Source organism: Chelonia mydas, chromosome 19, assembly GCF_015237465.2.
Source record: "Chelonia mydas isolate rCheMyd1 chromosome 19, rCheMyd1.pri.v2, whole genome shotgun sequence".
Classification (NCBI taxonomy): Eukaryota; Metazoa; Chordata; order Testudines; family Cheloniidae; genus Chelonia; species Chelonia mydas.
In genome coordinates this window covers 8,392,720-8,409,291 of record NC_051259.2, presented here as the reverse complement: position 1 = coordinate 8,409,291, position 16,572 = coordinate 8,392,720, and the positions used below count along the sequence as shown (strand labels likewise).

The following is a 16,572-nucleotide window of genomic DNA, read 5'->3' as shown; positions in this document are numbered from 1 at the left end:
ACATGAAATGATTGCAGCCATATAACCGGTAGCAGAATGTGACTGACAGCGTACAAAGCAGAAAGGTTAATTCTGTAACAGCCTTATAAAACCTCTGTAATCTTGCAACTAACCACTGTACTAACGATGGAAAAATAAACTAGTGGAAACTTCTCAGGGGCTTCTACCCTAAAAAGATGCTTACACATCCTTCACTTTACACATGCGAGTAACCCGATTGGAATTGATGGGACTGCTCACATGTCTGTGGTAAAGCACCTATGTAAGTCTTTGCAGAATCCGGTCCTAGGCCCTCATGTAATCTAACCACATAATAATGCCACAAACAATGTCTACAGTATTCTGGATCCCCGAAGACTTTTGTTTTGCCTTATTCCTATAAGCAATCACTGCACAAAGAGCAAGTTAATCTACTGCGATTGCAGTGGGTCGATGCAACCAAACGGGGAAAACGAGTGCAATGGCTTTTGGACTCTGGAGGCCAACAATGGTTGCACACCTCTTGTTTAAGGTTTTAAACCTGCTATCGGATGAAGCCCAGGAATGCTCTGGAAAGGACCTGATGGAGAATACCAGAGGTCTGTATGTTTGCCACACAAAAGAGGAGATTGGTTACACTGCTCATAGGAAGAAAAGGAGGACTTGTGGCACCTTAGAGACTAACCAATTTATTTGAGCATAAGCTTTCATGAGCTACAGCTCACTTCATTGGATGCATACTGGAACATCTAGACTATTTTATTACATGTCACAATCCACTTTTAGAACCAACAAAAGCCTTTCCAACAAGTCTACAAAAGCCCACTGGCCTCCCTTCCGTGCTGTCTGTATTCGGCATCAGCCAGCTTCTGCTCTCAGCACTGATACCTGGGAGTGGGAACCTCTTGTTAAAAGGTTAAACCGCCACAGGAAAGGAAGGTTGGGGCAACTTTCCCCACTTCTGCGGCACTTCACCCCCCCCATCCTGGCCAGACACAACACAGACACATCCCCCAAAGAGCACTGCAGCAGTGAGGGGCATTGAGAAGCCTCCACACAAGCAGCCCCTTCAAGGGATTTCACCCCAGCCCAGCTCCTCAGACTGTAAACGCTGGGCTACACCTAGCAAAGTGCAGCTTAATCCAGGGGGGCTGCCTCCTTCCCGAGCCAGGAGAGAGCAAAGGACTGGATTCCCCATTCCCACCACCTCCTCCTTCTCTCTCACAAGAGAGGAGGGGGGGAATCTCTTTTACTGACCCAACCTCTCCTGGGGCAAGAGACAAGCTTTGGGGCTCCCAGGGAGCTGAGGATCTCCAGGAAAAGCTCTGCCCGAGCTCCAAACCTACGGCAGTGGGTCCCCCTCCAATAACAGAGATTCCCCCCCCCCTTGTCTCCTGGGGGGCTGGAACAGTTTGTATAGTGGGGTGGGGGGAGGGTGCTGAGAGCCACTGAACCAAACTGGAAACCTTGTCTATCATGAAAACCACTTCAAGCCAGGGGGTGCGGCAGCCCCCCTCCTTCCAGCACCTATGGGTGTCTCTCTGTTACGGTGGGACCAAGGGGGCTACAACAGCAGCCCCACAGCCCCGAGCTACAGGGGGAAAGTCTGGTCAGCGCCCAAAGGGCAAGCACCCCACGACTGGCCCTGGGGGACAGCCGGGGACCCCCACGTGTGTCCCCGCTTGCAATGGGCGTTGCAGGTCCCCCCACCCCCTGGCTCAGGCCCTTGCCCCGGGGCGCAGAGCGGGGAGCCCAGCAGCAAGGCCAGGCTCGGAGCCGCGGGGCGGGTCGGAGGCTCGGCTCCAGGTCCCATAAGGACGGGCGGCGAAGGGGGCGCACGGCCCCGATCCTGGCCGGCGCACGGGGTCCGCCCCGGCTGGCAGCGGGACGAGGACGCACTTACCTGCCCGTGTCCGGGACTCGCCCGCAGCCCTAGCGCCCCGCTCCGCCTGCGGACACCCGGGGCAGCCCTGCGCTCCCCGCCCGCCTGTGCGAGCCGCCCCGGCTGGAGCCCCACCCTCCGCTCCAGGTGATCCGCCCGGCGGCCAGCCTCCTCCCCCGCCGGGCCGGCCCAGCCCGCGGGCTCCCCCGCGGCAAGTGTGGGGAGATTCCCCCCCACGTGGGGGGCAGCAGCCTCGGTGGGGATCCCCTGAGCCAGCCTGCGGCACGGGAGGGGGAGAGAGAAATTCCTTTTACCCTCCCCCCATGACTTTAAAGAAGTTTTTTTGGGGGGAAGATTCCCCCAAGCACCCCGCAGCAGCAGGAAATCCCTCCTCATCCCCCCTTGGCAGGGCTGGGCAATGATTTATTTGTAAAAGGGGGGGGGGCTAGGGAGGAATTGCCCCACCCCACCATTCTGTCCCCTCCCGCTCTGGACATGTCTCCACTGCACACTAAGCCCCCTGATTCTGACTCCGGTTTGGCCCCCCCTTCTGTCGCCACACACAAATCAGTCAGACTTGAGTCAGCAAGCTCTCAGGAGCTGCTGGGAGGGTGGCTCAGAACCGGCGTCCCCCTGGGACGCAAGTCCAAGCCCTGTCATTTTGCAGTGCGGACACAGCTTAAGCCCCAGACTCCAGTCAGAGGGTCTGGGTAGCACAATATGAACGTGTTAGCACCTGGGTCCAGCAACTTTAAACCTAGGTTTAGGATGCAGTGTGGACACTCAACTGCAGTGTTGGAAACACAGAGTCCACAAGCCTGGGTCCCACAGCCCTGGTGTGCAATGCAGCCTTGACATACCCTTTGGGGTCAGTAACTCCCCAGCTAAGGGTGGATGTGTCACCCCCCATTTCTATGCATGTCTGTCCTTAACATCAGAATAAGCTCTGTACCCTGTCCCTGCTCTCAGATCTGCACAGTTGTCTCTATATCAGAAGTCAGGCTCCCCCAAAGCCATGAGATTGAAATAAAGTGGGGGCTTTTTTCATTTGCTTTCTGGTTTTTGAGTAGAGCTGGGTGAATCCTTGGTTTTTGCAGTCAGGGATCGAACCAAAAAATTCAAAACACAAAAAAAACAGTGTGGGTTGAAGGAACCATTACGTTTGGTTTTCAGGTGTTTCACCCTTTGGGTGCGTTCAGTGGAAGCGAGCTACATTTCTAAACACAACATTGCCAAATGAAAAGTGGAAACATTGTGTTTCCAAAATGTCTAGAACAAAACTTTTTTACTTTTTCTGAAAATTTTCCCTCTTTTTTTTTTTCCAGCCAAAACTATTGACCAAATTGGACCCAAATTCACCAACAGTATCGGCTGACCCGAAACCGCATCTTTAGGCAAAAATATTTTGAGCCGAGATGTTCTATGTTTTCTTGGCAAAAAGTCCTAGACGTTTACCCTTTTTGTTCCTAATCGTAAGTTGAGATTCTCGTGTCATCACACTTCCAGGAGCTGGGACTTTAGGAAAAAACACCAAATATCATGAGACTTGTGATAAAATTGCGAGAGTGGGTGACCTCCCTCCCGCTCTATGCAGGTGCCTGTGGCTAACGTCGGAATTTGCTAAGTTTGTCCCCTATTCTGCAGTCAGAGCGGCTCGGATGGAGCCCTGCATTGTGTGTCACCGGGGCTCTGCACAAACACAGGGGGCCATTCACACAGATCCAATTGCACAATCAAAGCCTGTATTTCTACATGGTATTTACCTGGAGCCATGTGCCCATCCCCCTCAAGAAAGTCATAAGCCAGCGTGACAGATTGTTAAATGTATCGAATGTCACCTCCGGACACACACACACAATATTTAATGTAACATACAGCTTTGGAAAACAAGAACCTCCCACCCCGCAGACCAGCCCAAAATAAAGGAATTCACAAATGGCCCATCAACGCACCCAGTACTCATATGTGGAACGCTCAGACCCAGCCTTCAGCCCTAGGTACAGAGGCAGCAACCCACAAGCAAGGGGAGAGGAGCAGAGTCTGACTGGGTTTACTTAAACAACTGATTGGGAAAAATACCTGGGGGTGAGTGGGCACCAGCTCCACAATGGGTTAAACACGTGGGCCATTTCTTTTCTGGAGGCCTGAGTGCATACACTGCTTTAAAATCACAGGTGAAAAAGATTTGGTTGATTATTGAATCTTATAATTTATGATTTGTTTGCAGCAGAGTCGCCAACATGCTCAGTGTTTTCCAGACATACTGGAAGGTGTGATCCCTGTTCCAAGTAACTCACAGACTAAGCACAGAAAGCCAGAGGTCAGAGAAGAAATCTCAGCATGTGACAGGGAATAGTGTAGTCTAGATGTTAGCCTGTGTGCCTGGGGCTCCGGACTCCTTGCTTCTCTTCCTGGCTCTATCATTGATCTTTGACAGGTCACTTAATCTAATGGTTAAAGTTTCAATTTAACCATCCGTAACCTGGGTGTAATTGTTCCTACCTCAGAGCAGGGAGACTGGAAGGGTTAAATAATGTTTGTAAAGCACCTACAAGAGAGAACGCACACTACTATTGTGCATTTGGTTTGGAGAAAGTAGATCACACACTTCTGTTCCCCCTTTCTCCTACCACAAGAACAAGGGGACATTTGGTGAAATTAAAAGTGGCAAATTTACCAATTACACATCCAAGCAAAACAGGCATGTAGGTATTTGGTTATCATTTACTCAATACCGAGACAAAATACTTTCACCTGCAAAAAGCCCTCTGCGCACCTTTCCAATTTTTTTAATATTAACCTTTGATAGACACGCTGAATTGGTTAACTATGCATAATCAGAGATTTCACTCGGTTTAAAAAAAAATCAATAGAAATGACGTGCCATGGGTGTTGTAATGACGCACCCTGTAATGTGGTTTTCCCTGTTCACTAGAGTGATCTGATGACTACACTCCTGGACAATGTCTCTTTAAACAAAGCTCACTGTTGTAATGGTTGTTTTGTTACATGGGAAAAATCTGTAAACCCATTAAGTTGCAAAGTAGCAGCTGTGTTAGTCTGTATCCACAAAAAGAAAAGGCGGACTTGTGGCACCTTAGAGACTAAACACATTTATCTGAGCATAAGCTTTCGTGAGCTACAGCTCACTTCATGCACTACATGCATCCGATGAAGTGAGCTGTAGCTCACGAAAGCTTATGCTCAAATAAATTTATTAGCCTCTAAGGTGCCACAAGTCCGCCTTTTCTTTAAACCTGTTAAACCTTCCTACATAAACAGCAAATAAAATAGGCAAATTTAAAGCAAACAAAAAGAAATAGTTTTTCAAACACGTAATTAACCCATGGAACTCACGGCGACAAGATATTGAGGTCATGACCTTAACAAGATCAGAAGAGGATTGGGCATCAAAAGAAAATCAGTCACATTAGGATGGATTACAAACAAAGAAACATTTGGGGATGGACCAAACCTTCCTGCTTCAATGCATGAGCCAATCTCTAGCTACTGTGGGTTAGGAAAAGGCTTTCCTGATGAGTGGGTTATTCCATGGCTTTCTACTGCAGACCCAAGCGTGCCTTCCTCTGAAGCATCTGGGGCTGGTCACATCAGAGACCAGACACTGGGCTAGATAGGTCACTAGTCAGATGCAGTGAAGCAGTTCCTACCTCCAGCTCTGCCAACCCTTCTGCCACTATCACATTCACAATACCATTGGGATTCTCTGCTTGAAAAAAGTCCCAGGAGAGGGCCAGTGGTCCCCTTGCAGACCAGGATAGGTGGAACTTTTTGTGGGAAGCTTTATATACGCCCTGCCTACCCTGTGCTGGGCACCTCGCTTTCAGAAGCAATGTATTCACCCACATTCCACTATTGAAAAAAAGGACTAATGGGAATGCAGTCCGGTGATGGAAATGATATTTGTAAGCATGGAACATCATTCTGAGTAAAGGGGAAAAGAACTAAAAAATAAATGTGAATGGTTTCACAAATAGCATATCCTTTTCCCATGCAACACATAATTAGCTGGTGGAACTCACTGCTACAAGATATTGAGGTCAAGCCCTTAGTAGGAACAGAAGGGGAGTGGGCCTCCAAAGAATATCCAGTCTTAGGCTGGGCATTTCAGACACCTGTGTGAGTTCGGTGCCCAAATACACTGACACTCAGGAGGGAGTTTGAAAATCCCTGCCGTATTCCATAAGGCACAAAATCTGATCTAACCAATACAGCTGACACAGACTGCAAACGGACAATACTGGCTTGGCTTGTGTTAAAAAGCAGCTGATGTCTCCTGGAAAACTGAACCAAATCCTTTTTATAAACACTCCTGTTTGTCCTATTTCCTGTATTCCCTCATTCCTTAGTATATCCGTGAAAAAAGGATCTTTGTAATCATCAATTCCTTTTTAACCTCACTTGAAGTCATAAGCTTCAGGCATCAGACTGGTTTCTGTGGGAATGATTCTGCCATGTGAGTTTTTAAAATAATGTCAGGGTCAGTAAGAACCGAGGAGTCTCCTTTCTTTCCACCAAAAGACCTTGTTTCCGTCCACACCTTAATTAGGAACAAAGGAAAGACACACAAGTTATCAGCCAGAGCCATCAAGCTAGGTGTTTACACTACACGCATCACTGGAGTGCCATGTGAGTAGACTGATTTCTAAATTAAATGTTCCACACTCATTATGTGGGTTCAGTGCCTAGAACAATGGGGGCCCAATCCCTGATTGGGGACTCGGGGTGCAGTGTATCCTAGTGGATAGAGCACCTGACTGAGACTGAAAGAGAGTAGGGCTCAACTCCTGGCTCTGTCACTGGCCTGCTGGGTGACCTTGGACAAGTCACTTCACCTCTTTGTACCTTGGTTTTCCCATTTTTACTGACCTCCTTGTAAGGCGCTCTGAGATCTATGGCTGAAAAGCACAGTACAAATTCACTCAGAATTTGCTTGAGGCTGGTCCGTCAGCCAGCTCCCTAGAGCTGGAGAGCATAGTTTGTAGCCATTCTGGGATAAATCCTGATCCCAATGAAGCTCTTGTTGACTTCAGTGGGACTAAGATTTGCCCCTCCCTGAATCTCTAAATACGCCCTGCAGCATACACGATGGTGTAAAGGTGCATGAGCAGGATGGGATCAGATCACCCATGGGATAGGACAGTCACTTCCTCATTTCCATCTGTATTTTTAGAACTATATTGTTCAGGAGGTAAATCTGCTACCACTTGGTTGTGCATTGTGATGGATTTAACCTGTATTGCCACCTATGTTGCTATCCACATGACCAAAAAAAAAAGGGTGGGGGGTGGGGGGGATTTCAGTCCAGCTTGGAAGAGGTGGGAGCCAGCTCAGAAAGTTCACACCTGTAGCAGGATCCAGAGCGTTTGGATTCAAACCCATCTCTGCTCCTGCTACCCCTGTGCAAGCCTTTCTCTGCATACAAGGCTTCTCTGCCGGGGTGGTGCAAGCAAATTTGGGGCCTCCAGCAAAGACTGGGGGAAGATCAGCCTCAACCTCCTATCTCATGCCAGCTGGGTGGAAATGAGGGTAGGGGGGACAGATCACTTCCAGAACTGGGCTATGCCTTTATGCAAAGAGTTAGGCGAATAATATCTGGAGGAAATCTGTGCTATATCCCAAGCAGGACTGGGAGAAAGCAGGAGATCATCCCAAAGCCCTAGAGGGCCCAAGTTGTTATCCCCATAGAGCTCACAGTTAGCATGAAACAGTTTACGCTGAAGTGTGGCTCTCATCACTACCTGTCCCTGGCGTGGTTGGCCCCCTTCATCTAGGGCCTCCTGCAGCTGCAAGTTGGGCAGGAGTACCTGATCCTCCCTTCTGCCATCACCCTTAAACATTTGAAGCATTAGTAAGAGTCATTCCCACGGATGTGAGAATACAGGGGGCTGATACCTGGCGATTGGCCTAAAACCAACTACTGCAGTTCACTGCTCACCAAGGGGCCCTGCTATAATGGCAGATAACAATCCCATGGTATGCGGGCATTGGGAAATCCAGTGTTCTGATGGGTGCATTAGCATTCCTTATCTCCCTGGTAGAGCTGCTAAGGCAAATAAAAACCTCAGTAATTAATCGCTCTGTTGGACAGAGGCAGGGATCGGAAGGCAAGCAGCATTATTGCGACTGGCTCAAATTCCACTGCCTCCCGGCCGCCCACAGATGCACATTAAAAGTTCTACACAGCAAAAGAACTTGGGGGAACCTAATACCAGGAAGCTTTATCACTGCCCAGCCAAAGAGCCCAACACAGGGAGGAGCCAGTTAGCATTTGCCAGCCTTGCCCACCCTTAGATCAGGCCCTGGAAACAAGGACCAGAGCTCCTCAGCCCCAGAGGCACACTTAAGTTCAGAGGTGAAATAAATGGTGTAACTTACACACTGAGGTAGAGGAATGGGGAAAATGCTAGCAGGAGGGTGTGAAATAAAATGGGTTTGCATGTCGCTGGGCATGTCTAGGCAGGAACGTGGGGGAGAGATTTCTTACCATCCACTTTCTCACTTTAGACTCACACCTGCTTTACCTACGTGTAACGTACACCACTATCCACATTGCCTTTGGATTTGGTCCATGGTCTCTGAGACCCAACAGCGAGGCCCTTTATGGGCTGATATTTAAAAGAGAAACTACTTTACACCTTAAAAAGAAGATACTTGATGATTCCCACTACCAGGCTTGTGAGAACAGCCAGGAGCGCCATATTAGCTGTAGCTTTGCGTAAGTCAGGCAAGAAGACTTTTTGCAATTGCTATTTATTTGCATTGCGATAGCGCTTAAAGACCCCTACCTGAGATCAGGGTCCGTGACACTGTATGCTGTACAGACACAAGAGACAGGCTTTGCCCGGAGGAGTCTTCGAGCTACATAGACAAGACAGATGTGGGTGGGGAAACAGAGGCACACAACAGTAAAGTGACTTGCCCAAGGTCACAGAGCATGTCAGAGCTGGGAATAGAACCCGGGTGTCCTGACTCACAGTCCAGTGCCTTTTAGTGTTTTAACGTCAACTCTCCTCAAAAACAGTAACTAAGTAGCTCAATTTTCTTATCCCTATGTGACATATAAAGAAATTGAGGCCGAGAGCAGCATTGCCAACCCAATGAGCATTCAAACATAATGAATCAACCCCCCACCACAAAAAAAAATCAAGAGATTGCTTAAAATCATGAGATTTTTTTAATATTGGGTGCTTTTTATTTGGCTCCTGCAGCTCTTTTGAGCCTTTAGGAGCCACATTTTCAATTTTCTTTCTGCATGCTCCATGAGGGCTAGAAACTTTTTTTTTTTTTTTTAAATGAAAGCCTAGATTTGCCCATGATCACCTGACTCCAGGAGCTGGGGCTTGGGGTGTTAAGTAAAACACCAAAAATCACCCACAAGAGTTGGTATCACTGACAGAGTGACTCAAGGCCGCTCAGTGAATCAGCAGATGAGTCAGGACTAAAAGTGAGAAGCCCTGCGCTAATTCTGCCAGCCCAGCCTGCCCCTCTGGTTAAGGAGCCATTGGTTATGCACATTCAGATTCTCCATCTGTGTAGAATAAACCCACCCTTCTGTCACTCAGAGACATGGTGCATCAGCCCTTAGTCACACATCCATTGTGCACACCTCACCTGCAATTAACAAAACAGGGTCTCCTTACCATGCCAGGCTAGCAGTCCCCTATTTCCCTCCTCTAGACCTACCCAGGTGATGAGCATCAATGTCTAAAGGCAGCGCTGATCATTTGAAATATAACAGGAGATACTTTGGGAACAGGGAATGTAATTCATTCCACTCAATACACCTTTCCACTCCTTGAAATTGTTCAGAGCGAGACTGAAACTGTCTCTCACCATAAGCTAGCTCAGCTCATTGGATCCACGCATGCTAATGGAACAGACCAGTGAGGGACCGACAGGGCAGATGGGCTATGGTACCAGAGTTATCTTACCACCAGTACAGTGTAGTCATCTGGTTACTTGTGTATTTGGTTACTAGTCTAATGGCTAGAACAGAACACTGCAAGTTAAGCCTCCTGAGTTCTCATTGATTGGCCATTCCAGCTGGGTGGGGGTGAGAAGAAAAGGAATAGCCTGTATGTGTAGAGCAAGATAAGATGAGACACCAGTTCTGAAGTGGGCATAAGGATATTTACCCAGTGCACCAGGGTGTTGTGAAGTGTTAATATGTGTAAAGTGCTTTGAGATCCTTGAATGGAAATCATTATGTAAGGGTAAAGCACTGCTATGGTCGGGTTCCCATTGTCAGTTCCCCAGCCCCCAGCTTTGGTGCCAGTCACCTTGGCGAATACATTCAAGCAGCAGTGTTAGCTTTTAAAAAGCTGGTTCTGTAATCCCAGGTGATGGTTGGGTTCCATAGGTGAGGTACGTGCTTGGCATGCGACTACTGCAGTAAACAGAAAGTCACCTCTTGTATAGGATTGTTTGTGTTTCCTGAGCTTGGCAAGGTGCTTACTGTAAGTATCCGGATTGATTCAGATTTAGTGTTGGGTACGAAGCTCGTTTTAACACTTTATCAAATGTAACCAGGGGAACAAAATGTGAAAGCTTTTACTCTGGAGACAATGGATTCCAGAGGGAATTAGAGCTTCAAAACCTAGTTGCTGGTGGCTTTTTTTTTTTTTTTTTTGCAGAAGTTTAAAGATGCACCATTTAACGGGGCAGCTTAGTGACCTACGAATCAGCATGGAGCAACTAAGATTTCCTTGAGCTGCAGGTTCAGAGTTCACAAGGCTGACGCAGTCCTTCATCTTTCCAAGGTGAACAATTTAGTTTAGTGGGTGTCTTTATAAGACTCTTAAAAAATAACATGATTCTGCCTGGACATGAAAGAACTTGAGGCACTGTTGTGAACGCAGGGGTGGTATCCTTACCCCACATTCCCCTTCCATTCTTCACCTCAGAGCAGGCTGCATTTCAGTGATGCGACGTGTGTAGCTGGTAAAAGGGGCTACACAGTGGTTAAATAGTATTACAACAGTCCTAACAATTCATTTAGTCCAAAAAAGGAGACATCAGCCCATGCGACTACCAAACAGTCCAGACTTCTGGAGAAAGTCCCAGGTCTCCAGTCAATTGCTTTCCTATGGTCTGCCCTTTGCCCATCAGTGAGTGGGTTGGGGCGGAATGCTAGAGAGGAGAGCAGGAGTAAAGGTTTCCATTGTAAATTGCTGCCTAGATCCTTAAACACACTTTTCTCCCCAGTGAAGCTAGAGCACCCGGGTCTGGAGCTAATGGAGAGCCCAGCCAGTTCCAGCTGTTCTGTCGGCTTTGGGGTGGGGTCTTTGGAAATGCCCAGAGGATCTCTAGCGATTTTGGTTCTCTCTCTTCTACTTGGCAGCATTTCCGCGCTGCACAGGGCCCCCTGAGCACATGGGGCTCGGTGCCCAGCCCTTCTCCATTACCTGAGCAATAAAAGCTATTGAAAGGTTTATAGTCTCCTGTGTGTGTAAAGCATGGCATGCCCTTACGAAGCAGCCAGTGGCTTGATTTGCTCAGGGGAGAGAACGCGCCTCTTAGTGGAGGGACTTTCCAGACTAGAGACTCTAGTGACTGGAGCTCAGTGCCAGGAAACACCAGGGAGGTACAATCTCTGCTCTACCATTGACACACTGGCTGGCCTTGGACAAGTCACCAATCTCTCTTTTTCCCCATCAAGGGAAAGTAACACTGTAAAGTAACATAACAGCACAGGATGTTGCAGGATGGGCTCTTACTGACCCCTTACCTCCACAATTCTGGCAGCTGCTTTCGTTCACTTCAGGCAGCAACTTCAGATGAAGTCCTGAACTTCAGAACAGAGCAAGGTTGGCCTCAGCTGTCTTCTGAGTGGGCTATTCCCAGGACTTCCTGTCTGACACTCTAGCTTCTCCTGAAGAGAATTTCACAGCCTTTCATCTCTGCTGCATGGGAGCTAATGAGATCCACTTGGTCTGGCTGCTGGGGCAGCCAGCAGAATACGCTGCACCTCCACTCAGATCTTGATATTTCTTCCCCTGGGAGAAACAGAACTAAGGTGTTGCAAGCGTGAGAGTTTCTTCCCTGCAGGGTCCCAAAACCTGGATACCACGTCATAAATGCTTACCTGGGAGCCTCAGTTTGTGAAGCACGGTGTGCGTGTTGAGCATTGTTATCCTGATTAGTGCTGCAGTGAACTAGCCACACTTTGGCACGGATGCCCCACTGAGCTCGTCTGGCTGAAGATGATACAAGTCTAGGAGAGGACGGCGCTCACTCTTAGATCTCTATAGCGTCCCTCACAGTAGTGAAGAAACAGGACTCAGATGCAATGGATGTGAAGGGGATTCTTTGCTGAGGGCCCTGCATAAACAGGACCTTGTACTGATCTCTGGAGGCTTTTCCCCCCAAAGGTCTATTAGCTCCAGCACTTGTGGCAGCAGCTGAGGGGAGCGCTACGTTGACCGGCCATCCTTTTCTTAAACCTATTGGCACATTAATAACCTCATTCAGAGCAGGTTTAGAGGACCCAGTGGCTAAAACACCAGCTGTCTCCATTGCATGAGATATTTAACGTTAGGATGGTCAAAGCACCAGAAAGCAGAGTACATGAAACAATTCAGCACTGGCTGGCAGGAGTGGATTAGAGGTCCTTGAAATCTCTAACATCTATTTTGTCTGTTACTGACTTTTCCTGAAGTCAGGAGGTTAGAGAGCTTCTGAGAGACAGAACTAGTGCTTCCCAGTACTGAGATCCTCTCCTATTTTTGACATAAAATTGCTCTATGCAAGCGGAAATCACCTGTAGCACCGGACCCTGCGATTATGGATCCGATGTAAAAATTTACTTACAAGAACGTCTTGATCTTGATGCTCCACAGGGTAAAGTTCTCAATCATGGAAAGAAAAAAAACAACCAAACAGGAAGAGTGTATTTAGCATAACCTTTGCCCCACTGCACGGTCAGTCAACACTGAATCAATTGTACCATCAACAACTGGGGTCATCACAGCAGTACAGTGTGTTACAGACAAAGCACTGTGCGTGGGTGTCAAGGAACAAAGGGATAAAATGAACCAATGAGTGAATCAGGGCAACAAAAAGTGCTGTGACAAATTTGAGGCTCTCATGCTGTGTCATGTGACCACCTGGCATTTCACAGTGACAGCGAGGAGAAGTACACTTGAGCTAAAGGGGAATCTCCGTGAATGGTCAGCAGATTAGGGCCTCTGACACAGAACTGAGTCCTAATTCCATCCAGTACAGGGCAGTTGTGCCTAAGGACAAAGTCAGTCTCTGGGGAACCCAGATTATAGGATGTACGGCTGGAGGCCCTACAAAATACAGGGAAAGGATAATGCCCCGGTTGCAAGAAGCTTGAATAGTGGCTCTCTCTCCTACAGCCCGTGAGGCCCTCGGCAATCAGGATCTGACTGACTAGGAACTGTGGATGCCTCACAGGGCTGTGCTATTGCTTTGAGAAATTACTTGGTGAATCCATGGTCCCTGATCCCTTTGTCCACTAGCTCAAAGCACCTGGACCCTTTGGTGTACTAAAGAGAAGTCCTGCAAAACTGGATCAGTTGGGGTTTTGGGGCTGGAGGGTGGGGTGAGGCCTACAGAATTAGATATTAACCCAATTTTCCACATGAAGAAAATGAGGCCTGGAGAGGTTACTACGTTCCTTGCTCAAAGTCACACGGTGAATCAGAGGCAGACTTTGGAACAGATCCCAGAGCTCCTGATTCCTATTGCCCCCCTCTGACTCTCAACACATGTCTTCTTTCTCTGCAGCAGGTACACGGGTAGTGACAGAATCACATTGTTTCCTTTCCAGGTAAAAAAAAACCTCCTCTTGTTTTATGTGTATGACTCATCTATGTCCTTCCACATTATTTAACTCCACAAAGCACTTTGAACTAGAGCGTGTGTGAAAGATACCATACAAAATAGAAGCCAATTCTGCAAGAACTCCACTTACAAAGCTCTCACTGGCTTCAATGAAAGTCTGTGCAGAGAGTGTCTACAGAGGGTCAGACTTGCCATAGGCCTTAAACTTCTATTATTAGCTAATGCATTGGCATCCACTTCTGAGTTTACACACAAGATAGAGGCTAGGGTCACCAACCCTGCCCATTCTGGCTAATAGCCATTGATGGACCTATTTCCATAAACTTATCTAGTTCTTCTTTGAACTCTGTTATAGTCTTGGCCTTCACAACATCCTCTGGCAAGGAGTTCCACAGGTTAACTGTGCGTTGTGTGAAAAAATACTTCCTTTTCTTTGTTTTAAACCACTTAGGTCACTTAGGACAGCGACTAGGGTGTCCCCACTCCAGGGTGCTCTCTCCGCTCTGGACACTTCTCTGACCCACTGATCATTATATACAGTTCAAAGCCAATACAATTCATTAAACAGCAATCAATTTAAAAAATAAGGAAAAAATGGGAAAGAGCAGGGAAGTAGCTGTTTAAGAGTTCAATCCCGTAAGGTCCTAGGGGCTCCTCAATGCCCCTGGAATTCAATATCCCCATCAAGTTTAGTTGAGGGTGCTCAGCTCCCCATCAGCGCTGGCCTTCAAGTGCTCAAAATGGAGAAGTGGGAGAATTATACAGGTGCTATAAAAGCCCACGTAGAAGCAGAGTCACAGATACAGCTAGGTGTGCATCTCTCCTATTCAGATTAGCAAAGGCAAGTACTTCTGCATTTTCCCCAAGGGAGTGGGGGCTGTTTGCTTATGGTCCTTTCCACATAAAAAACCACACAGGAGCACTAAACCCTCAAATATATTCTTTCAAGACACTAAATGATCCGAGCAATAAAACCCAGATAAGCAGAAGAGAGTGAAAGATAATGGAGCTTCCAACATGTGCAGAGAGGCACCAGCCCATTCAAAAGGTATATGGAATATTCATTCCCTTCCTGGGAATAAATTAAGTGGGGACATTTTATGCTTGAGGCCTTTTCGCAGGAGATTGCTCAGTGAGAAGCGAGAAATTGAAACACCAACAGCAGCAACAAGTTCATGAAGCCAGAATCTGTGTTTAGAAGTTCTTAAAACAAGCCAGCACTTACTTTTTCTTGAAGTCTCCCTCTTCCCAGGGTATACACTTTGTTAAACTGGACAGATGGTGGTAAATATTTGTCAGCTCTTTAAGAGGGAGAAAATTCCTCAAGAGAATTGCTAGTTTTCTGACAACACAGACATAAGAAAGGTGTTTATCTGCAGACCCATTCATTCTAAAAAAACACCCATTCAAATATATTAGCAGGGGCTCTAATTAAGAGAGAAAATGAGGATCAAAAAGTAGGGGGGAAACTGATGCTCATTAATTAACTATAGTTCATGTTTTTGTTCAGGAAGTCTGAATTTCACTAGGCTACAAGGGAGGTAGGGTGCCCTAGAGGTAGGGAACGGGACTAGGGGTCAGGAGACTTGGGTTCTCTTTCTTGCTGTTATTGACCAACTGTGTGATCCTGGACAAGTCACGTCCCGCTTTGTGCACCTGCATCCCCTGTCACTCATTGTCCATCTTGCCTATTTATGTTGGTATTTTGAAAAAGGAGCCTGAATTTCAGTTGGAGCAGGGCACCCAACCCCCCTCAGTTCCTCTGACAAGCCTGTCTTCAGACTGTAAAATCTTGGGGGTAGGGATTTGTCTCCTTATGTTTGTACCATAGGCACCAACTTTTCCCGGCTCCAGTGGGTGCTCACCCCGGCCCCGCCCCGCCTCCACCCCTGCCCCGCCCCCATTCCCAACTCCTTCCCCAAAGTCCCCGCCCCAACTCCGCCCCCTCCCTACCCCTATTGGACTCCTTCCCCAAATCCCCACCCCGGCCCTGCGTCTTCCCAGAGCACGCCCCGTTCCCCCTCCTCCCTCTCCCTCCCAGCCCTTGCCACCGCGAAACAGCTGTTTTGAGGTGGCAAGCACTGGGAGCTACGGGGAGAAGCAGGGACGCAGCGCACTCAGGGGAGGAGGCGGAGGTGAGCTGGGGCAGGGCAGGGCGGGGAGATGCCGGTGGGTGCAAAGCACCCACCAATTTTTCCCCGTGGGTGCTCCAGCCCCAGAGACCCACGGAGTCGGTGCCTATGGTTTGTACTGCACCTAGTACCACAGGGCTGCAATCCAAGCTGGGACCCGAGCAAAACACATAAAGTAGAACTTCATGTGACCAAAAGGAATGCAGTTTCTGTAGACTTTAAAATAATAAACTAATTATTTCAATGTTCATTCACAGAGGTTTACAGGCTCCTTCTGCTGGCTAATTTAATATAGAAACCCTTCCTTACTTTCCAAGCTTTCCTTGATTCACTAAATAGTTAAATTAAGAAGGTTTCAGAGTAGCAGCCGTGTTAGTCTGTATTCGCAAAAAGAACAGGAGTACTAGTGGCACCTTAGAGACTAACAAATTTATTTGAGCATAAGCTTTAGTGAGCTGTAGCTCATGAAAGCTTATGCTCAAATAAATTTGTTAGTCCCTAAGGTGCCACAAGTCCTCCTTTTTAAATTAAGAAGGCAGCATCATCCAGTAGTTAGTACACATACCAGTGCAAAATGTTGTTTCCAAAAAGGAATGGACTACAGAAATGCTCAGACTCAAGAATTCAGTCTCTCAATATGCTAACAGGGAAACACATGTCTAGCCTGGTGACTGAGTGTGGGAGGAGGGTGTGGGCCCAAATTCTGTTACTGGCTTATGTTTCACTGCCCATTAGTGTTTGCAGTGA

General features: G+C 47.7%; 2 protein-coding genes across 4 annotated transcripts in view; both read right to left on the bottom strand.

The window, feature by feature from the left end:
* Positions 1–15,541, bottom strand: part of LOC102932090 (non-compact myelin associated protein) — a 42,171-nt gene extending 26,630 nt beyond the window's left edge. The window contains exon 1 of one of the 3 annotated variants that reach the window (XM_037881651.2): positions 11,613–15,541. The gene's annotated coding sequence lies outside the window, so the exon portion shown is untranslated. Of the gene's footprint in view, positions 1–1,882; positions 2,101–11,612 lie in introns of those variants that run through there. The other 2 variants (XM_037881652.2, XM_037881650.2) reach the window with 2 other exon arrangements.
* Positions 1–16,572, bottom strand: part of RCAN3 (RCAN family member 3) — a 65,195-nt gene that overhangs the window by 12,966 nt on the left and 35,657 nt on the right. The window lies entirely within an intron of this gene.